At 39.3% G+C, this 23,572-nt stretch overlaps 1 protein-coding gene across 1 annotated transcript in view; it reads right to left on the minus strand.

Moving 5' to 3' along the window:
• LOC121396419 (CMP-N-acetylneuraminate-beta-galactosamide-alpha-2,3-sialyltransferase 4-like) overlaps positions 1-23,572 on the minus strand; it is a 123,887-nt gene that overhangs the window by 86,573 nt on the left and 13,742 nt on the right. Inside the window, exon 2 of the mRNA XM_041571300.1 lies at positions 11,598-11,667. The gene's annotated coding sequence lies outside the window, so the exon portion shown is untranslated. The remainder of the gene's footprint in view (positions 1-11,597; positions 11,668-23,572) is intronic.

Below are 23,572 nucleotides of genomic sequence, written 5' to 3' on the forward strand. Positions count from 1 at the left end.
AGCCTCGTGCTTTTATATGGTCATGAAACTCCTCGGTAACATATAATATCCTTATATTTTACAAGAGGGGGTACTTTATTCACTATATAATCGTTCTCTGTGGATGGCATATCGTATGGTAAAACAAATGCCAGACAATTGTTTAACGATACAATTGTTCACCGCAGAACGCTAATAGTATGCCTGTGTATGGCCAAAGTCAGGACTTTCCAGTACAAATGCGGGACTGCGGGTTGAGCTGTCAAAAGCGGGACTGTCCCGCTGAAAAAGGGACAGTTGGAAGGTATGGTATATCATAACTCATTTCTACATTCACGGACATCAAGCTGATATTTAGCACTGTTACACAAGAGAATGATGCCCCAGGCCTGAATGATGCCCCAGGGACTGTGGGATTGACTCTAGGCCTACACCCGCCCACCCATGCTGAAGGTGTTGGTATGTGTAATAATGGCAACAACCACATGCTTAATAATTCAGCCCAGGATATTTATATGACCTTGAACAGTCATACAGGGATATATAATTTATTAAGAGTGGTCCAGATAACACATATAAGTAAAACTGAATAGCAATCTCTATACAACAAAACCAAAGATTGACACCCAGAGCAGTGGGTTCAGAGGGTGATAACAGTGGGCATTGTCTTGTCTCTCCTTAATTCTGTTTAGGCACCTTACACATGCTTTGCAGGAAACTCTGAAGCATGTGGGTAAGACAGTGAACCAGAGCACAGGCACAGACAGGAATTGGTCTTGTAGAGAACAACTTTTACTAAGGGTTAACACAACAACATCTAAAAGCACACTGCAAAATAGTGACTTAAGGTGGCCATTGATGCACAGATAATATCACACAAAACAAATTTTCGTGCGATATTTGGTGCGTGTATTGTGGGAAAAGAGCCGACCAATATCGGCAGAAGACTTGGATATTGGTAGATGGGCTGGATGGAAAATTTTGATCAGGTGCCTTTGAAGGCCATTGTTAGTGCTGAATTGTCAGATACAGGTAGAATTCTATTGTTTCTACCTGTATATTGGACGATTCAGCTCTACACGTGTGTACTGAAACGATTGATCTTTCTTGGAAAGAACCTTTCCAAGAAAGATCATATTTGTTTGTTACGTATATGGCCACCTTTAGTCTTCCACACACTCTGTACAGAAACAAGAAGAAGAGAACATGTGACCAGCTGCTGTCCCAAGCTAAAAGGGGTTGTTCACCTTTAAATTAACTTTTAGTTTGATGTAGAGAGTGATAATTTGTAATTGGTTTTAATTTTGTATTGTAATTGGTTTTAATTTTGTATTATTTGTGGTGTTTGAGTTATGTAGCTCTTTATTTAGCAGCTCTTCAATTTGCATCTTAACCAATCTGGTAACTAGGGTCCAACTTACCCTAGCAACCATACATTAATGTGAATAAGAGACTGGAATATGAATAGGAGAGGGTCTAAATAGAAGGATCAGTAATAAAAAGCTAAATCCAATGCTAAATTATTTAGCAGGAATGGATATGTATATTACAGGAACCCTTATCCAGAAAACTCCAGGTCCCAAGCACTCCAGATAATAGATACTATACCTGTACATACCAATAACAATAAACATAACCAGTAAATAAAAAAATAAATCTCAGCCCACAACACACATTATCAGCAGTATTGCTGTAACTGAACAGACAATTATTCAAGTGTATTTAGGAATATTATCCAGACAGATTACATTTTATTTCCAAAAGAATTTTGCATCCACCCTTTCCTTTTAAACTGGCAGAAGCATTTACATTTCTGAAATCTGATATAAAATCAAGTTTTGCCCATAACTATTAAATGTTTGGTTTTGTTTAGTTCTGTCATCCGTTCTGGCAAAAGCACTTTTTACCCCACCCTGTGTGTCATGTCATCCAGATGTTAATGATGTCACCAAACATCTTTTGCAGCCAATATAATTACTTTGTAAATTGTTGAGTATGATACTATTCATTATTTGGTAATAAATCCTGTAGTTCCTGTAATAATTATAAAAGCAAAGATATATACTAACTAGAAGACCTTTTACAAGTACACGATAAAGTGCTAATCGTTTAAAAAATATAGCATATAGTGAAATTGTGCATGCTATTTTCCACTCAGCAGTTGGATACCACAGTAGTATATAAGGCAAGTCGCATTTTGTTCTATGCTACAGAATAGTATTTATTTTTGGGTGTGTTAAATCTACCTTATACAGCCAAATGAGAACCACATATTAGGCAGTGAGAAACTTGAAAAAAGTCAGTAGTTACTTATCCTGGTATTAATCCAAAAGCACCCTATTGACATGGTGGAGTCATCTCAGTGATGATGACCCAAGACCTTCCCTGAGAACCTACTTTTACTGTAGCTAGGAACCATGGGAGGCAGAGACCATTTTCTATTGTAAAACAGTGGAGCCCCTGACAACACTGGTCTTTACAATGCCCTTTAGGGGCCCTGAACATTCTGTGGTAGGACTGCCAGGAACCCTGCAAAATCAGATCAGAGAACACAGTAAGGACAATTTGAGACAAATTCACAATCAGGGACAGATTAAAGGACAGGACAGGAGGCAAAGATCTAAGTTAACTAACACAGATGTATACACAATAACAGGCTTGGACACTATTTAATTAAATGCACAGCATAATGTAATGCTGCACTCCCATTACTACTATCAAAGCCTTTCCTGTTTTACAGCATTTCTAGTTTAGAAGGAATGCACACTAATAGAATGTAATGAAACTTTTCAGGTACTGTGAACAGTCACTAATACCCTTGTGAGTCTAGACGAGAAAATTGCACTATTGCTTTATGGAGGAAATTCTTAGTAACCTTTATTTTATTATAGTACTACTTTACTGTATTTGTTCAAATGATTAGCTGTACAAAGTTTGCTTTTATTTGTTCACAATCTCTTTTAGGTTTGAAACTTTGGGTTCTTTGCAACAGTGATTGTGTAAAACATTGCTTCAAAGCAAAGAACCTATGGAAATTTTGACTGTCTATAAAAACCTATGTTTTCAATTTGCTTGTATTCTTTTAGATTATTTGTATTTCTTGCATCAACTCTATATAGCCTATGATTAAGTGACCCAACAGGGACAAAGCATGAAAGGCTTTATACCTCAGAAAACCTTTATACTAAGAAAACATTTTTAAAACCTTTTCTTCCTACTGAGGAAAACCCCTGGTCGCCCAATGTTTGAAAAGTTCACTGTTAAAATTATTATTTAAAAATAGATAGATATATAAATAGAAATATGGCAGTTCACTGAAGTCTATGGGATATATTTTATTCATACAGATATCACAACAACCAGAGCATCTGCTTCCAAAAAGACACATTCAGGACTAATTCTATGTGGGCAGCTGTGCTCTCCTGCATGTTCTATTTGTTGTATTATTGCTAGTACAAGCTGTGTAAGAGAAAAGAGCAATACAGTGGATACAAGCAGACTGCATATTATAGCACAGACAGACAGACAGTTGGAACATCTTAATTCCTGTGCTTTTTACCATATGGTTGTTTGAAGAATCTATTAGTAGGGATGTAGCGAACGTCGGAAAAAAAGTTCGCGAACATATTCGCGAACTTGCGTCAAAAATGCGAACGGTTCGCGAACGTCGCGAACCCCATAGACTTCAATGGGAAGGCGAATTTTAAAAGCTAGAAAAGACATTTCTGGCCAGAAAAATTTTAAAGTTGTTTAAAGGGTGCAACGACCTGGACAGTGGCATGCCAGAGGGGGATCAAGGGCAAATATGTTTCTAAAAAATCCATTGTTGACACAGCGCTGCGTTTTGTGCTGTAAAGGGCAGAAATCACACTACGTCACTCAGGTGGTGTTTCTGGAGACGGTATTATTATTGATATTTAGACAGAATGTGAAAAAGCTCACACAGCTAGATGGCCGTTGTTTGAAAATGAAGAACACACTGGGCAAATAATGCCTACAAGGTCAACGTATACACTACAGCAGTGGTGGATACGGAATATATTATTGCTGCTTGAAAAACGTCACTCAGGTGGTGTTTCTGGAGACGGTATTATTATTGATATTTAGACAGAATGTGAAAAAGCTCACACAGCTAAGTGGCATTGGTTTGAAAATGAAGAACACACTGGGCAAATAATGCCTGCAAGGTCAACGTATACACTACAGCAGTGGTGGATACGGAATATATTATTGCTGCTTGAAAAACGTCACTCAGGTGGTGTTTCTGGAGACGGTATTATTATTGATATTTAGACAGAATGTGAAAAAGCTCACACAGCTAGATGGCCACTGGGCAAATAATGCCTGCAAGTGCACTACTATTGGTGCACTACTATGAAGAACAGCAAACAGCACTGGACACCTTAAAGAACAGTAAGATAAGTAAAATAAAAAAAAAATTATATGTATATTAAAAAAAAAAAATATTCTCGGGTTGGTGCTGCTGAACTACTAGGAGCAGCACAGTAGCACACCAGTCCCACTCCCCAACACTGCTAGACTAATAGCACTTGGCTGTTAAAGTAGCAAAGTAAAACAACAAAAAAGAAAATAAAAGCAGTCCTTACAAGGACTATTGGGTTATTACAGCAGTCAGCAGATGAGATCAGAAGAGATCAGTGCCCACAGCAGGCAGCTACATACAGAGCACTGCAGTAGAAGGTAGATTACTAGCCAGCAAAGCTACCCTAAAATGTCCCTCAAATCCCTGCAGACTTCTGTCCCTCCAATACAGAGCAGTATCAAGTAGATTACTAGCCAGCAAACTTACTATCAACTGTCCCTCAAAGAAATCAGTGAAATCAGTAACAGCTCTCTCCCTACACTAGCTCTTGCAAGCACACACAGGCAGAATGAAAAAACGCTGCAGGGCTTCAGTTTATATATGGAAGGGGAGTGGTCCAGGGGGTGTGGGGGTGGTCCAGGAGGGAGAGCTTCCTGATTGGCTGCCATGTATCTGCTGGTCTGGGGTGAGAGGTCAAAAAAAAGCGCCAGGTAAGGCGAACCCAAAATGGTGAACGTCGCGCGACGTTCGCGAACATTCGGCGAGCGCGAACAGCCGATGTTCGCGCGAACAAGTTCGCCGGCGAACAGTCCGCGACATCCCTATCTATTAGCTCTTGCTTTCCCATTTACACTATGCAAATGCTTTGAGAAACGACCCCTGCCAGCTCTATATAATTAACAGCCTCCCTGGATTTTCCTGCTTAATCTGTGGCAGTAAATTTCCATGAGCCCATTACAGACTTCTAAAGGAACTCTTCCCTATGTTTCTCACTCTTGGAAATAAATGAAATACAAGTTAGAAAAGATTTAATGCTTCAAAAATGTCAACAGGCCCAGGTCAGTAGGGAAAGTCCCAGTAGCCCAACAGACCAGTCCTTCACTGTATTCTTCTGTGGTTAGACCATTTCCCTTGTAGCTAGAGGTCCACAACATTGGCAACTAGACCTAACATATACCATGGTGAGCCTTTACTTCCCTTTTTTAATTCATTAATAGGATTCTCTTTCACAGTGGTCATATATCTTTTGTAAAGCCCATCATTTTAATTGTTCCTATATATAGAGCCCTTAACATGTAGCTCAATAAGCAAAAGAGCATATTACTTGCTAATTAGCTTTTTTGCCCAAATGTAGCACATGTGAACACATATTATGCACTTAATTTTTAATCATGAAAAAATGCCTTCTTTCACATTTCCGGTGATTATGCTGGATTGACATGAGTAATCACAAGTGTTTTTGTTTTGGTTATCTGAGATACATTGGGTGACATCTAAAATATATACATACACAGTAGGAACTTTAGCCCCAGATACATCATATACAGATCACCCATACTCTTCTAAAAAGTTACCTGGAAAGTTGAAGATGGTTTCTGCATTGTAAAGAACAAAGTAAACCAAGATTGTTTCCATTGCTAAAAATGCTCCCATGTCCCACATAGTGGTAGATATGACAAAAGTACCCAAGCGGAAGAAAGCAAAGTTGGGCTTTGCGATATGGAAAGATTGCATTGAATAATAAAATAGCTTATCTGAATGCAGTTCTGTTTTGCAGTGCTGGCTCTGTTCCAGGCAGAATGACGGGATGGCTGCATTGACACCATCATAACAAATACAAAAATACATTTATTGGTTTAATAAAATTTAACATCAGGACAGAATACCATTAAACGGAGTCAGGGAATGTAAGCTTTCTGTGGCCTTGGGCACCTATTTGTGCATTTTGCTTATTATGTCCTTAAATCAGCAGCAACATATCATATAAGCTAATTTTAATGAGCCTGTTCCAAGGACTTAATAATTTTTTTCTATTTTTTAAATTTATTTCCTGGTATTTATAAAGCACCAACAAATTTTTGCAATGCTTTCAAAGGTTATACATCATTTACACCTGTTCCTGTCCAAGCAGACCGTACAATCGAAGGTCTCTATTACATTTACACATAGTAAGGCCAATGTTATCAGGAGTCCATTAAAGGAGAACCAAACCCTTAATAAAAAAAACCCTCCCGCCCTACCCTACATAGACCTGCCTCCCCCCCAGCCTGGCTGCTTCCCGGGCAAATGCCCCTAATTCTTTACTTACCCTTCATGCAGATTCAGGCATCAGAGTTCACTGTGTCATCTTCAGCCGCTTTGCTAATCTTCGGAATGAGACCTGTAATTTTCGGCAGTTTCGTCGCATGCGCAGTTGTTGCAGAACAGAAAATTGCTCCAACGGCGCATGCGACACTTCACCAATCTCATTCCGAAGATTACCGAAGAGAAGAAGATGAGCTCCTCTGGACAGAATCTGCATGAAGGGGTAAGTAAAGAGTTGGGGGCATTTGCCTGGTGGGGGGGGCAGCTAGAGGGAGGGGGTCTACGTAGGGTAGGGGGGTAGGGTTTTTTTTAGTAAGCGTTTAATTATCCTTTAACCTACCTGTATGCTTTTGTAGTGTGGGAGGAAATTGGAGTACCTGGAGGAAACCAAGACAGACATGGGCTGAACATACAGTACAAACGTCTTGTATATATTTCTGTTTAAAAGAAATATGACATTTATCCATAATAAATGATATATGTTATATGACTTTGGCCCAATTAACAGATATCGATCTGGCTAGCCTATAGGAGTGCCCCCAGACATTGGCCAATATGCTGCCAAATCAGCCTGGGAAAACCAAGGTGACAGCGTTTATCAGCCTGCGTAATGCACAACCACGCCTTACTTAATAGTTACTGGCCTGCAGGACCCAGCATACATATTTTCAATGTACAGCTCACAGGCCTGCATTTTTTCCCAGTGCAACATACCATATGGAGAAATTCTAGCACAGATTCAAGAAAAGATTGCCTGGTGCTGATGGCAGAGCATTCTTCTAAAAGTGGTCAAGGCCCATCCTCAAGGCTCCAACCTCTCGCTCCTAAGGAGTTTATAGTGGTTCAGTGGTTTATTTTTCCATTACCAGAAAGAAGGAAAATATTTTGTGTTTCAAATTTAAAAGGAGTTAGCATAAAACTAAACAATTCCTTAATATCACAGAAAACGTTCTTATGAGTTTAGAAGACAAAAGAGACTTATGGGTGCTGATTTATCAGCATTCTCATTTTAGTGGCTTAAAGGAGAATTCAACCCTTTAACTAAAAAAAACCCATACTCCACACCGCATGTAGACTCCTTCCCTCCCTCCTCCCCCCAGCCTAACTGCCCCCCCCTGGGGAAATGCCCCATACTTTATACTTACCTCTTGTCGCAGATTTTGGCATTGGAGTTCCACGCAGCCATCTTCCGGGTCTTTGGCTAGCTGAGTGGGAGATTGTTATACAGGCACAGTTAAAGCAATTTGTGACAATTGGGCATGCGCCAAAACTCACAAAAATTGCCAAAGCGACAGAAGAAGACACGTAAACCTGGAAGATGGCTGCATGGAACTCCGATGCCAGAATCTGCCCTGAGTGGTAAGTATAAAGTATGGGTATTTCCCTGGGGAGAAGTTAGGCTAGGGTAGGGGGTCTATGTGGGGTGGGGGGTACAGAGTTGTTTGTTAAAGGGTTGAATTCTCCTCTAAGATGGTTTTAAAACTACGATTAAACTCTATTCCTCTAAAATCAGGAATGCCTTTTAGTTTATTAAAAGAACCAAATACAAAAAGTACAAACAAAGATACCACCGGAAAAAAACACATTTGTATGGCAAAAATTAGTACAGCTAAGAAAGTTTTGATCTCCAAAAACCTCTAAAACCACAAACAAAAGGCTGATCTTTGCAAGAAAAGAAAAGGAGCTTGCATTGGCTTCCACATGACGTTGACAGCTTTTACTTGGCATACTTTGTAATTATAGATTTTATGGTTTTTATGCTTGACAAATTATGAAAAAATAATGGATTAATTAATTATATGAAAAAACTTTTAGTTTATTCTACTAAACACATTCTACCAATGTTAATAAATTGTCCCCCTAGTGTTAGCATCATCTCCTAGTATTATATTCTCCCTTCCTTTAAATGTATATAAAAAAAATTTATTTCAAGTTTTAATTTTTATTTCACGTTTTACCTCTTTAAAATGACCCACCTATGTCTCTCTGTTTCCTTTGTATTTGCACATCTCCTACTATATCTCCATTAAAGCAGTAGCTTGAGGATTATAGGGTTTGATCATCTTGCTGCTAGCAACAACTACCTTCAACCTTTGATTCAAAGGAGAACTAAAGCCTAGAAATGAATACTGCCATACTTTATATACTGAATTTATTGAACCAGCCTAAAGGTTCAGCATTTTTATAGTAGTAATGGTCCAGGCCTTCAAAGTTGTCACAGCAGTTCTCCTTTAAAATGAGAACTAAACCCTAAAAATGAATATGGCTAAAAATGCCATATTTTAAATCATGAATTTACTGCACCAATCTAAAGTTTTTAGCTTCTCAATAGCAGCAATGATCCAGAGCTTCAAACTTATCACAGGGGATCCCCATCTTGGAAAGTGTCTGCGACACTCACATGCTCAGTGGGCTCTGAGCAGCTGTTGAGAAGCTAAGCTTAGGGTTTGTTGCAAATTATCAAGCAGAAAATTAGGTTGGCCTGTAATATAAACTGATGCTACAGGGCTGATGCTACTTGCACTGGTTTCTGTGCTGCCATGTAGTAATTATCTGTATTAATAACTAATCAGCCTTATATTGTGAGATTTATATTCTGTATGTACTGTATATTTTGATTGGTCCCTAACATCAGTAAGTGACAGCAGCACAGAGCATGTGCAGTGAATCAGCAGAAAAGGATATGGGGAGCTACTGTTGCATCTTCAGAGGCACAGGTTTTATACAGGATGTTATTTATGGATTTTTTTTTTCTTGCTGTCTGGTTTTAGCAAACCAATAACAGAATCATTCTGTCCATATTCAAGCCATTGTCTGTGTTAATGGGGCTGACAACCAACTATTACTATTAGTGCAGTTTAATTTTTTTCCCCTCATAGTATATGTTCAAGGGCCTGATTATATTAAAAGACAAGGAAAGGCCTAGAATGAAAAATGCTTAATAAAAAGCACTTTTAACAACATGTAAATGCCTGTTTATAGTTTTTATAACTATAAAAAAAGCTATATTGAATCTGGCCCGTAATGAATTAAAAGATTTGCACTTTTTTTCCTTATTGGTCAAAGTTATGATATGTCTTTCCTACTTAGCAAAGCTTCTCTCCTGCTTGACTGACAGATTCAACTCCAGTGCAGAATGTGCTACTCCAGCAGGAGAGAAGCTTTCCTGAGGGGTCTAAAAACAATGATCTATTTTTTTAATTTTTTTTTTTGATATTTCTGATGCATTATGGGCCAGATGATGAGCTGTATTTCATTGCTAATGAAAACTCAATTGAAGTCTGTGGAGAAATATGGAATTGAATTAGCAAATATTTTTTTTCTGGATGTTGTCAGCCTGCATATTTTTGGAGACTGAGAGAAGCAGATATGCTCAGTGCCCCTGCTCCACTGATATGAATCAGATCAGCCTATGTGCACTCATGTTTGTCACACATTCATGTCTGTTACGCTGATGTCAGTGTGTGATTGCACACAGGCTGATTGAATTCAAATCAGTGGCAAATCAGGGGCACTGAGCAGATCTGCTTCTCTCAGCCTCCAAAAATATGCAGGCTGACAACAGCCAGAGCCAACAGCCTGTGTGTCTATAGCCTTATATTCCTAGTGTACAACCCTCTCACTTTTGTTAGCAGCAGCCCATTATGCAGGTGGCCTGGCGTGGGTGTGCATTTTCAGTAGTTTGCCACATATACTTTTTCTCTGAAACCATCAAATTACATCCCTGATCTATGCACTTGTCATTTTTATTTTCTATTTCTTTTCAGATAGTGTTTATGCATTTTTTTACAAACTCTCAACTAAATGAGCTTATGTCAAAAAGTGGGGTATAGTTTTCCTTTAATGTTCCTTTTGCCCTATTCAGCTTGAATGCCTGCCATTATAGCTACACAGCAGCTTATTAATAAATGCTACAGTAGTGTTTCTGAAACAAGCACACCTTTTTTTTTAAAGCGAAGGATAACAGCACATTATATTTAAATGCATAGAAAACACTTTAATTTTTTGGTGTTAGTGTTCCTTTAACTGGTTGTAAAACTATTGTCTGTGTAGGAAAGTAGGATAAGCCTCCCCATATTTTTGACAGCTTCCCCATATTTTTGACAGCTTCCCCACACAGAGAGTATTGGTCTGTGCAAGCATAAGGGTGAAGGAGGTTCTAGCTTGTTTACAGAGACGGGCCAGGCCGGCTAGGTGCCATAGGCAACCTGGCCAGTCGTGGCGCCGGCTGAGCGTGCATGCACAAATCAACGTGGTGCGCACATGTGCAAATCGAGCGAAAGCTCAGAATGACTGGGAGAAAGAGCAAGCAGTCGGGGAGGGTGGGGACTGGACATGGGGTAGGCTGCAGAGAAGGTACGTGCCTGGCACCCTCCAGCTTTGCACCCTAGGCACGTGCCTACTCTGCCTACCCCTAGTTCCAGCCCTGCTTGTTTAACAAAGACTCCTTCCCAGATCTTTCTTTGTGTATGTTAATTTATGAAACCCTTCCTTTACACCAGGGAGAGGGCCAATTCAACTTACATGAGTCCTGAGTAAGCCTTACTAAAGTAGCCAGGAGGGTGATCAGATTAGCATTATGTTAGTTTTAGGTTATATTACAATGTAGATAATGAACCATGTCCTGTTTTATAACAGCTGTTAGTGTTTATTTATTTATATAGGTGATGTCTTTGGGAATATCTGCATAAATGTTTGGTAAAAACATTGTCCACAACCAAAGCAGACATCAGAACCCGAATGTTTGTAATTTGTCGTAGTACTAAAACTGCTCCTAGATCTCAATAGACATATTCTGTACTGAAGTGCTAAGCATGGCATTATCTTCTTCATGCAAATTGAGCCCATTTTTTGCATCATCCCTAGCCCCACATAACAGAATTGTCCACACTTTCCACTCATTATTACATGTTATAAATTGTGCAGCGTTTATCCAAAATGCCTCACCCACGCATTTTCCAGTTTATGGGCAACCAATGCAAATACATACCTTCAGGTTTCTGAGGAAATTCAGTTGAAGGGTGGTTATGATTTCACATTCTTGACTGTGATCCAATAACCTAATACAGATAAAAAATATAAAAAAATATAAAACAGTGTGACGAATGGTTGAGTGAAGACCCATAAATGCAGGGGTTTCTTATATATGGAGGTTTACTTTCAAAGCAGCAAGTAAGTTGCAGGTAATACCTAGTCCCTTTGTAAAATGTATAATGAAGCCATAGAATTCTTAATGAATCAGATAAAATTGAGCATAGGACTGGCCAGATATGGGATGACTTTGACGTAGTTGGCCAGCTTAAATATATTGAAATATATGGACAAACAATCCCTGTTTTGTTTAAAGGGGAAGGCATTTTTTAGTAGCAGTATGCACAAAATGTTGCTGTCTTAAATATATTGATAATGGGTTGAGTGCAGAGGACTCTTGTATTTGACTATATATATATATATATATATATATATATATATATATACACACTGTATATATATATATGTGTGTGTGTGTGTGTGTGTGTGTGTGTGTGTGTGTGTGTGTGTGTGTGTGTGTGTGTGTGTGTGTGTGTGTGTGTGTGTGTGTGTGTGTGTGTGTGTGTGTGTGTGTGTGTGTGTGTGTGTGTGTGTGTGTGTGTGTGTGTGTGTGTGTGTGTGTGTGTGTGTGTGTGTGTGTGTGTGTGTGTGTGTGTGTGTGTGAACTATGTCTTAAATGAGACCCAGCTGGTACATGTTTATTATTTTTCTGTGCTTTCCACCCCCCCCCCATTTTATCGTAAAGTCACCAGTTACCTCAGCCATAAAATCAATAAAAAAACTCAGTTAAAATATAGCAAGATGGACCAATAATGGCATTCAGCATCGACCAGTAACTTTTTTTTTCAGAGTAGTATGTATTTATGTATATATGTATGTATGTATGTATGTATGTATATTTTTATTTGTATAGCGCTCCTTAAAGGCAAAGCATTGTACAGCAGAACAATAAATTAGTATAAGAAACAGGGGGTCATTACAATACAATACACATAATTATAAAGTATAGTTACAATACATATCAATTGCTTATTGTCAAGGAGACAAAAAGGAAGGAGGTCCCTGCCTGTTACAGTTTACAGTCTACATGGGAGGGTAACTTACAGACAGAAATCGGAGAGATATTAAGTGCTGTAGGTTAAAGTGGGTGACACTGCCATATAAGTGCCAGTTCCCAGTTCATGTGTTATGCAAGAGCTTCAAGAGGTAGTCTTTGAGTATAGTTTTTAATACATTGAGGGTAGATTCTCTCAGAAAGAAATTCAGAAATGGCATTCCAAATATAAGGTGCAGCAAAACAGAAGGGTTTGATGTAGGAAACAGCAGTAGTAATGGGGGGTGCATCGAAGTGGTTGGGTTGCTCGGAGAGCATCAGAGGATTTGGCAATGAGCATATAGAGAGACAAAAGATGAGATGTAGTTGGGTGCAGAGGAGTGAAGGGCTTTGAAGGTTATAAAGAGGAGTTATTCTTTGTTTAATGGGAAGCCATGATAAAGACTTCAGCAGGGGAAGGGTTTGTACTCTTTTGGATGAGAAGAGGAGAATTCTGGCAGCAGGGTTTAATAAGACTGTAAAGGGGAAGAGATGGGCGTTAGGGAGGCGAGTAAGAAGAGGGTTACAGTAATCTAATCAAAATATGATGAGAGCATGCATGAGCATGTTGCCTGTAGCAGGTGAAAGAAAGGGACGGATTTTGGCAATATTGCGCAAGTTTTGACAGCGGTGTTAATATCATGAGAGTCAAAAGTCAAAGATTGACCCTGAGTTGACAGGGAAATGAGCATGCCATCAATAGTGATAGTAAATGGGGGAGTAGGACCAGGTTAATGTGGAAAGATAATTAGTTCAGTTTTTGTTAGGTTGAGTTTCAGGTGTTTCTGGTTCATGCAATTGTAGATAGCTAGGAGGCAGTTAGAGATTTGAGCCTCAATTTCAGAGGTTAATGAGGGGGTGGAAAAAATATTTTTGGGTATCATCAGCATACAGATAATTAAAGCTAAATGTGTGTACAGCAAGCACAACAATTGGTCAGTGCACAACGTAAGCACAAAGATAGAGAGGACAGCAGATCAGCTTTTTCTCTGCCAGTGACCCATGTGCCTTTAGCCTTAATGTCTGATTTTAAAAGTGAGGATCCTCCAAGATTCTTCCTAATGATTTTATTTGCATCTGATGTGATGTAGTTTTTATAATTTAAGGTATTAGATTTAGTGATATATAAAAGGATGTTTTCTGTAACTTACAATTACATAATGGACAATAATATTCTAGCCCATCCTTTAAATAGTAGGGTAGAAAAAAACATATGGTTAATGCAGCTTGTTTAGTTTAACAGTAAACTAAACCAAAAGGAGGAACAAGCACAGTGAACCAGGTTCATGTTTCCAGTGCAGCCACCTACTGTATAACGATTATCATTTGATACACAGAGAATGATGCACACTGGATAACCAGTACCCAAATAACTGCTAAGCTATTAAGACTGCCAATGCATTGATATGTTCAGCAATTAAAAATCAACTGTCTGCATGAAATTAATGTTACGTTTTGACCTAATGTGGCTCTTGCAGATAAATACTAATTTTAAAATTATTGGTATAGCAAGCATTCATCTGGTTGAGGGAGGATTCAGAGGATTACATAACCTGGACAAATAATTTATTGATTGGCATGGACCAACATTGAAGTTTTTATTTTTCATTTCAAATTTTTAACAATACAGAGAGGAAGAATTAAGAGAGAGAATGGAAAGGAAAGAGAAAAGAGGCGAGCTGGCAGGGGTTACCGAGCTGAGAACATAACACATATACTCAGGGCTGGAACTAGGCATAGGCAGAGTAGGCACGTACCTAGGCGCAAAGCTGGGGGGGCAGCTGACCGGCCAAAAAATACCTCACAAAATTAGGCCAGTCCACCTCCTGTTAGGGGGGCTTGAGGCGTCTGAAGGGCCAGTCTGGGTCATTTGCCTGACTATATAAAACTTGAATTGAATTGAGTCAAGAGCCTTGCTTTATTTTCTTTTCAATTTAATTTTCCATTTTATCAAAATAATCCAAATTTTTTTAAAAAATATTTCCTTTTTCTCTGTAATAAAACAGTACCTTGCGCATGATCCAAACTATGATATAATTAATCCTAACTAGAAGCAGAACAAGCTATTAGTTTTATTAAATGTTTACATTCTTTTCTAGTAGAGGTATTAAGATCCAAATAATGTGAAGATCCATTATCCAGAAAGCACCAGGTCCCGAGCATTCTGGATAACAGGTCCGATACCTGTACTTGTTCAACAGATATGGGTATATATAGTTTATGTGAAAGTAGGGAGGGGTGTGTGTATGAATGCTGGATTTTCATATGGAGGGGTTGAACTTGATGGACTTTTGTCTTTTTTCAAACTGATTTAACTTTGTAACTATGTAACTCAAAAGCCGTTTCTGTATCTGTGTACTATGAGCCAAAATTACAAAAATACTAGAACTGGTTTCTTTCTTACGTGGTAATGGAGGTGACTTGACATTTATTGTTTTTGGTAAAACTGAAGAGCTGGCAGGTTGTACAAAGAAATCAACTATAGGCAAGTTTCAACTGCACTACATAAACATCTTAAGAGAGATTATATTTAAAAATCAATTATTTCCTAGCTGTAGATGCATAGGAATGTTGTGTACTTTTCTCACTCTGAATCACGCTGAGTACTGTTAAGTATGTACTTTCTTTGTTTCTCTTCGTAAATAATTGCCAAAACCTTATTTTGAAGGGCAATGAATTTCAGAAGAGCAGTAGCTCTCCCACTCACTTATTGTTCCTTTATTGCATCAGTATTTGTATATTAGAATGGTACTGTCCAGACAAGTAAAACCGACAAGAAAGAGTAATTGACTGTTTTCTCTTTAAATTGCATAACTATTAACAGATTTCATTTAGGAAATATTCTGTGTTGGCAGGGAATACCAGAAAAACACACACACAATGTACAAAGTCTGCTGTAACATTGACATACAGTATTCACAGAATTTCTTGCATCACTGGACAAATATACAAAAAGTATCTCAGTTCTTACAGATCGGACAGTCTTCCAAAACAAGCGTGTAAAAACCAAGTGGAACTTTTACTTATGTACAGACAGAGGTAGCCTTCCAGAACTTGATAATAGGATATATTTGACCATAAAGTCCATGTTATTTCCACAGAAGGAAATGCAAAATAATTGATCCTCCCCCCGCACAAACACACATAGGGGCAGATTTATCAAAGGTCAAGGTGAATTTTCGAATGAAAAAAATTTGAATTTCGAGCTATTTTTTGTGTACTTTGACTAGGAAATAGTCCGAATTCGATTCAAATTTGAAAAAAATTAAAAATTTGAATATCGAAATTTATCATGTTATATCATGTCTCATCACTACACGCCTCAACCAGAAGCCATGGTTCACTGGACAGGTACGTGTGTTACTGAGGGCCTGAGACTCTGCTTTCAGGGAAGGTGACGAAGTCGCCCTGAAAACAGTGCGAGACAAACGTTCCCGTACCGTCCGAGTAGCTAAGCGTGCATACACTCAGAGAATACACAGCTTCTTCCAGGAGAATGGCAACACACGGCGCATGTGGCAGGGCATCCAGGCTATCACAAACTACAGGTCAACACCATCTGCCTGTGACAGTGATGCGTCCATTGCAGATGCGCTGAATGACTTCTATGCATTGCTTGAAGCACAGAACAACTGCTTCATCTCTCTCTGCCTAGTGACCAGGCACTGCGTCTGACGGTGGCTGACGTGAGGATGACTCTGGAAAGAGTAAACCCACGGAAGGCTGCAGGACCAGACAATATCCCTGGAAGAGTGCTAAGTGAATGTGCAGATCAGCTGGCAGATGTTTTCACGGACATCTTTAACATCTCCCTGAACACCTCCACTGTCCCGAAGTGCTTCAAAACCACCACCATTGTCCCTGTGCCGAAGAAGTCATCAGTGTCCTGCCTCAATGACTCCCGTCCTGTGGCACTCACCCCCATCATCATGAAGTGTTTTGAGAAGCTAGTCAAGAAACACATCAAAACCCTGCTGCCACCAGCACTGGACCCCCTACAGTTCGCATACCGTCAAAATCGCTCAACAGACGATGCAATAGCCACCACCCTCCATCTGGCCCTCTATCATCTTGACAAAAATGACACCTACGTTCGAATGCTATTCATATACTTTAGTTCAGCATTCAACACTATCATTCCTCAGCATATGATAGAAAAGCCTGCTTGGACTGAACACCTCCCTCTGCAGTTGGGTTCTGGACCTCAGTCAGTCAGGATTGGAAACATCATCTCCAGAACCACCACACTGATCACCGGAGCCCCTTAAGGCTGTGTGCTTAGTTCACTCTGCTGACGCATGACTGTGCAGCCATGCACCGCACAAATCACATCATAAAGTTTGCTGATGACACGACCATGGTGGGTCTCATCAGCCATAATGATGAGTCACCATATAGAGAGGAGGTGCAGCGGTTAACTGACTGGTGCAGAGCCAACCATCTGTCTCTCAATATAGACAAAAACAAAGGAGATGGTTTTTGACTTTAGGAAGACTTGGAGTGACCACCTGCCACTGTACATCGACGGCTCTAATGTGGAGATCCACATTCCTTGGTGTCCACCTGGTGGAAAATCTCACCTGGTCCCACAACACGAGCTACTTAGCCAAGAAATATAAAATAAAAAGGATATCAAAGGTCTTGATGGTTCACTTCCTCTGCCGGTTTCCAAAAGGTCTGTTCTCCCTCAGGCCCGCATACGAATCCAATTCAAAGCTGCAAATTGAAACCAGCGCTCATCCAGCGCGAGGTATAGGCAAAACAAAAGGGAGCAAGAAATTTATTCTCATATAGTGTAGTAATTTTTTCATAGATGGGTTACACCCCTTGTGAAATTAGATTATTTCTAAAAAGGTGCCTCCTCCAGATTATACTATTTGCCGTGCTTAGAATTTACACACTGAGGTGAGACTCATGTGAGTATACTCACGAACGTTTAAACGAAGTTTAGGCGTTTAGAAATATAGTTAGATGTTCATCCCCTCAATTTTCTCCAGGCTCTGTGGCTTGAAAACAATGCGCTGACATAGTGTAAAACCGTCACTTTTTTAATCTCAATAATATCAATAAAATCACACTCACAATATTGCTGTTAAAATATCGCATTTAAAATACAAGTCACCAGTCCGCCATCTGTAGGGGTCACTCAGGCAGCCGGTATGGTTGTTACTTGCCGGCGTCTCGACCGCCTCGTGTGTCCCAGTGCGCGTATGGATGACGTCACTGCCCGACGCGTTTCGTCTACCGACTTCCTCAAGGGCTTCAAAGCTGTCAGTGCGCATGTCGCCTTTTGAAGAGGCAGCGGATCCGCTTACGTATTCCTCCCTTCCGCTCCTCTGTCATGTTTGTTTACATGTTGCTATGGCAACATCTTTCCAGCGAAAAAAGTCTCTATTACATTGCCACAACACCCAACAAACTATTCCAATCACGGGGAAAAATTTTTTTTCATATATACACACACACTTTCCTCATTACTCAATGGATTTATCCTTATATCCCCAACCTCTTCGATCTTTACAATAGGAATATCTGAGCAATTTTGACATATACCTGACCCTCGTGGTTAAAATCTTAGAGCATTTGGAACATTTTATATAAACAATAAATAATAAACAATAAATATATATTTTTCTACAGCTATTGGATTATTACATACAATATGCTTTACTTATTCTCATTAAGTTATAAAAATGCTCTCAGATTAATATCCACATTGAGTCCTTTAGGCGTAAAGGTTTCTAAACTGTAAATCCAACGACTTTCACACTGTAGGGTGGTTTTTACCAAATCTCCCCCTCTCCATCCCTTTTTCACTTCTTCCACCCCCCAATATTGTAAGCTAGCAGGATTCATTCCGTGGGTATCTTTGAAGTGTTTAGAGACACTATGTTTCTCATTTCCTTTTTGATATTATTAACGTGTTCTCTAATCCTATCTCTCAGTTTCCTATTAGTTTTCCCCACATATTGCAATCCACATGCGCATTGTAGGCAATAGATCACATTTTTTGTTGTACACCTGATGCTCTGTTTTATTTCAAATTCCTTTTTATTTACTTCTGAAACAAATTTTTTCTTTTTTCTCCCATATTTACAGGCCACACACAAAGAACATGGGTAAAAACCAGCCCATGTATGTTCTTTATGTGTTTGCTCTTTTGTGGTACAATGATTGTTAGTTAGAATTTGTTTCAAATTGTTTGCTCTTTTAAATACTACTTTCGGTTTATCTGGAATAATCTCCCGCAGTTCTAGGTCGCATTGTAGTATTCCCCAATGCCTTTTGATGATTTTACCTATACTTTTCGCTAGTGGGTTATATGTGGTCGAGAATACTATCTCTTGTTTTGTTTCCCCTTTATTTTCTTTTTCTTTTCTTACCATTAGGTCTGTCCTTATTATTTTGTCTACCTTTTCTCTGGATTCTTTTATTGTTCTCTCTTTGTATCCCCTTTCCCGAAATTTGTTGCTCATCTGGTCTAGTTGTTCTTCTAGCCCTTTTTTTTCGCTGCAGTTCTTTTTTATCCTACACATTTGACTGAAGGGGATACTTTTTATCCACTGTGGGTGATGATTACTGTGTGGTAGTACATAATTATTCGCATCTACTTCCTTAAAAAAAGTTTTAAAGTGTAATTGTTTGTTTTTTGAGTAGATCTCCAAATCAAGAAAATTATAAATTTTCTTGATTTGGAGATCTACTCAAAAAACAAACAATTACACTTTAAAACTTTTTTTAAGGAAGTAGATGCGAATAATTATGTACTACCACACAGTAATCATCACCCACAGTGGATAAAAAGTATCCCCTTCAGTCAAATGTGTAGGATAAAAAAGAACTGCAGCGAAAAAAAAGTGATAGAAGAACAACTAGACCAGATGAGCAACAAATTTCAGGAAAGGGGATACAAAGAGAGAACAATAAAAGAATCCAGAGAAAAGGTAGACAAAATAATAAGGACAGACCTAATGGTAAGAAAAGAAAAAGAAAATAAAGGGGAAACAAAACAAGAGATAGTATTCTCGACCACATATAACCCACTAGCGAAAAGTATAGGTAAAATCATCAAAAGGCATTGGGGAATACTACAATGCGACCTAGAACTGCGGGAGATTATTCCAGATAAACCGAAAGTAGTATTTAAAAGAGCAAACAATTTGAAACAAATTCTAACTAACAATCATTGTACCACAAAAGAGCAAACACATAAAGAACATACATGGGCTGGTTTTTACCCATGTTCTTTGTGTGTGGCCTGTAAATATGGGAGAAAAAAGAAAAAATTTGTTTCAGAAGTAAATAAAAAGGAATTTGAAATAAAACAGAGCATCAGGTGTACAACAAAAAATGTGATCTATTGCCTACAATGCGCATGTGGATTGCAATATGTGGGGAAAACTAATAGGAAACTGAGAGATAGGATTAGAGAACACGTTAATAATATCAAAAAAGGAAATGAGAAACAAAGTGTCTCTAAACACTTCAAAGATACCCACGGAATGAATCCTGCTAGCTTACAATATTGGGGGGTGGAAGAAGTGAAAAAGGGATGGAGAGGGGGAGATTTGGTAAAAACCACCCTACAGTGTGAAAGTCGTTGGATTTACAGTTTAGAAACCTTTACGCCTAAAGGACTCAATGTGGATATTAATCTGAGAGCATTTTTATAACTTAATGAGAATAAGTAACGCATATTGTATGTAATAATCCAATAGCTGTAGAAAAATATATATTTATTGTTTATTATTTATTGTTTATATAAAATGTTCCAAATGCTCTAAGATTTTAACCACGAGGGTCAGGTATATGTCAAAATTGCTCAGATATTCCTATTGTAAAGATCGAAGAGGTTGGGGATATAAGGATAAATCCATTGAGTAATGAGGAAAGTGTGTGTGTATATATGAAAAAAAATTTTTTCCCCGTGATTGGAATAGTTTGTTGGGTGTTGTGGCAATGTAATAGAGACTTTTTTCGCTGGAAAGATGTTGCCATAGCAACATGTAAACAAACATGACAGAGGAGCGGAAGGGAGGAATACGTAAGCGGATCCGCTGCCTCTTCAAAAGGCGACATGCGCACTGACAGCTTTGAAGCCCTTGAGGAAGTCGGTAGACGAAACGCGTCGGGCAGTGACGTCATCCATACGCGCACTGGGACACACGAGGCGGTCGAGACGCCGGCAAGTAACAACCATACCGGCTGCCTGAGTGACCCCTACAGATGGCGGACTGGTGACTTGTATTTTAAATGCGATATTTTAACAGCAATATTGTGAGTGTGATTTTATTGATATTATTGAGATTAAAAAAGTGACGGTTTTACACTATGTCAGCGCATTGTTTTCAAGCCACAGAGCCTGGAGAAAATTGAGGGGATGAACATCTAACTATATTTCTAAACGCCTAAACTTCGTTTAAACGTTCGTGAGTATACTCACATGAGTCTCACCTCAGTGTGTAAATTCTAAGCACGGCAAATAGTATAATCTGGAGGAGGCACCTTTTTAGAAATAATCTAATTTCACAAGGGGTGTAACCCATCTATGAAAAAATTACTACACTATATGAGAATAAATTTCTTGCTCCCTTTTGTTTTGCCTATACCTCGCGCTGGATGAGCGCTGGTTTCACTTAGCCAAGAAAGCCCAACAGCGCCTCTACTTCCTGCGCAATCTGAGGAAATTCCATCTCCCACCATCTATACTCAAAACCTTCTACAGAGGGAATATCGAGAGCATCCTGAGCAGCTGTATCACTGTCTGGGCTGGGAATTGCACGGTTATGCAGCGCAAGACCCTACAAGACAGCAGAGAAGATCATAGGTGTCTCTCTTCCTTCCATCACGGACATTTACACCACTCGCCGCATCATTGTGGCTGATCCAACACACCCTCACACTTACTGTTCACACTCCTGCCATCTGAAAAAAGGTAACGAAGCATTAGGGCCCTCACTACCAGACTGTGTAACAGTTTCTTCCCCCAAGCCATATGGCTCCTGAATACTCAGGGACCACAGATCTCTCTCACACACACACTCCATCTGACCTTACTATATACCACTATATACACCATTGTATAGATGAATAGCCATTGGATACAATTGTTCCCTATGAGCACAGCTGCACTTTGTCATGTTCTTTATCATGTTCTTGCTACTGTCATGTCACAATGATACACCCATCATGTCTGACATTTAGCATTATTTACTTAATATATTACATCTGCTGAGTGTGCACTGTCTTGTCCTGTCCCTGCACTGCGTTGACCTGTCTTGCAGGAGTTGCATATTTTTGCACTAGCACTTTTTGTCTGTTGTCCGGTACATATATGTTGTGTAGCACCATGGTCCTAGAGCAGTGATCCCCAACCAGTAGCTCGTGAGCAACATGTTGCTCTCCAACCCTTTGGATGTTGCTCCCAGTGGTCTCAAAGCAGGTGCTTATTTTTGAATTCCAGGCTTGGAGGCAAGTTTTGGTTGTATAAAAACCAGGTGCACTGCCAAACAGAGCCTCAATGTAGGTTGACAATCCGCATAGGTGCTACCAAATGGCCAATCACAGCACTTATTTGGCACCCCAAGAACATTTTTCATATTTGTGTTGCTCCCCAACTGCTTTTACTTTTTAATGTTGCTCCCGGGTTCAAAAGGTTGGGGATCCCTGTCCTAGAGGAACGTTGTTTCGTTTCACTGTTTACTGTACAAACGTATATGGATGAAATGACAATAAACTCTTGACTCTTGACTTGACTTTGAACATTCGCCATCTAAAACCTGCCGAATTGCTGTTTTAGCCTATGGGGGACCTCTTAGAGTCAATCGGTGGACTTATATCTTTCATATTTTTTGCTATTTGTTTTTATTTCTGTATTTTACAATGTAAAAATGTTATACTATAAATGAACCCGAGAAGGACGCAATGGCCCACCAGCTTAAGAACTGTAGAGGACATATTTGGGATCCCTCATCCAGAAACCCCTTCTACTAAAAGCTCCGAAAGCTCTTAATTACATCAATATAAGGTATCGAAATCAAAATGAAAGAAATATCCCTTATCTGGAAAACACAAGTGCCAAGCATTCCGGATAACATATTCCTTACAAGTAGTAATGTAAGGAGCGCCCACTGGCAAGATGGCTGCGCCCAGCAGGCGCGCATAGCACGTCACGATGTTTTGACGCCAGTGAGTCAAAACGTGCGCAGCATCAGGACGCTTGCGAGTCAAAACGTGCAGCGTCAGCGCACAATGTCGTGAAAATTGGAGTGAAATTCCCCTTAAAAGGCAACTAAAGTCTAAAATAGAATAATGTAGAAATGCTGTATTTTGTATACTTAGTATAAACATGAACTTACTGCACCAGAAGCCACATTAAACAAATGATTTATGCTTTTAAAGTTGGCGCAGGGGGCTGTCATCTTGTAACTTTGTTTAACATCTCTGCAATACCAAGACTACGGACATGCTCAGTGCAGTCTGGGCTTCAGTTGGTAAGTTAAGCTTAGGGATTGTCATAAATGGTTCAAAACAGCATAGGTCAAATAATATCTGCCAGAAGTTGATACAGCAAGACTGTTGCTGATTAATAATCAGAAAACACAGACTGCACTGGGTCTGTGGACACAAATCTACACAGTTGTTACAGGGAAACAAACAAAGCTGCTAAAGTTTTGGGAAGTAAGGTGGGGGGCTCCCCCCTGTCGTTTGAAAGTATGATCGTTTCCATGTAGAGCAGTTAGGGACCATCTGAAGTTTCCTAACTGCAGCTTTCAGAGCAAATAAAATGAAGGGTGAATTTCACCTCATACAGTCAGGTTTCCTATAAAAACGGTACATAT

This window comes from Xenopus laevis, chromosome 7S (assembly GCF_017654675.1).
Source record: "Xenopus laevis strain J_2021 chromosome 7S, Xenopus_laevis_v10.1, whole genome shotgun sequence".
Classification (NCBI taxonomy): domain Eukaryota; kingdom Metazoa; phylum Chordata; class Amphibia; order Anura; family Pipidae; genus Xenopus; species Xenopus laevis.